Raw genomic sequence first — 580 nt, forward strand, 5'->3', positions numbered from 1 at the left:
CGCACAAAAAAATTATCTTCCTGCTAGGAGGCCATTTTTACCACAATAATAATTATAATACCTATGTCCTGTAAGAAAACTGAGTTCACAATCTCCCTTACTGTCCAGATAGTGCTGATTAGAATTAACTGGCTTTCTGGGACATGTTAAGCCCTATAAACAAACAAAAACTAGACTAATTCTTTCACCTGATTTATAATGGAATTGCCAAGAGTTGTTAGAAAAGGAACTAAACCGTACACTCAAGTCAGGAGGTAAAAAAACTTGGGTCCTGCCCTCTTTGTTCTAATCACTCACTCTTTCCACTTACTCAATCCCAGCGTTCCTATCAGGGGCTATCCCTAAGGAGGCAGACAGAGCTGGTCCTGCTCATTGCACACTACGAAAAATCATGCTGGCATCTTGTCCCACAGGGAAATTTCTGCTGCCCAGAATCAAAACCAATGTCTGGAGCTCAGCCTTGTTCAGTTTGTTAGACATTCTGAAGCAGAATCACTGGAGAAGGTGGATTATAGAATAGGAAATTGGCTTTTGATGGGGGAGAAAGAAAGAGGAGAAGGGTAAGTTGCATGTCATATAA

The sequence above is a fragment of the Mandrillus leucophaeus genome, unplaced genomic scaffold (assembly GCF_000951045.1).
Source record: "Mandrillus leucophaeus isolate KB7577 unplaced genomic scaffold, Mleu.le_1.0 Scaffold1226, whole genome shotgun sequence".
Lineage (NCBI taxonomy): Eukaryota > Metazoa > Chordata > Mammalia > Primates > Cercopithecidae > Mandrillus > Mandrillus leucophaeus.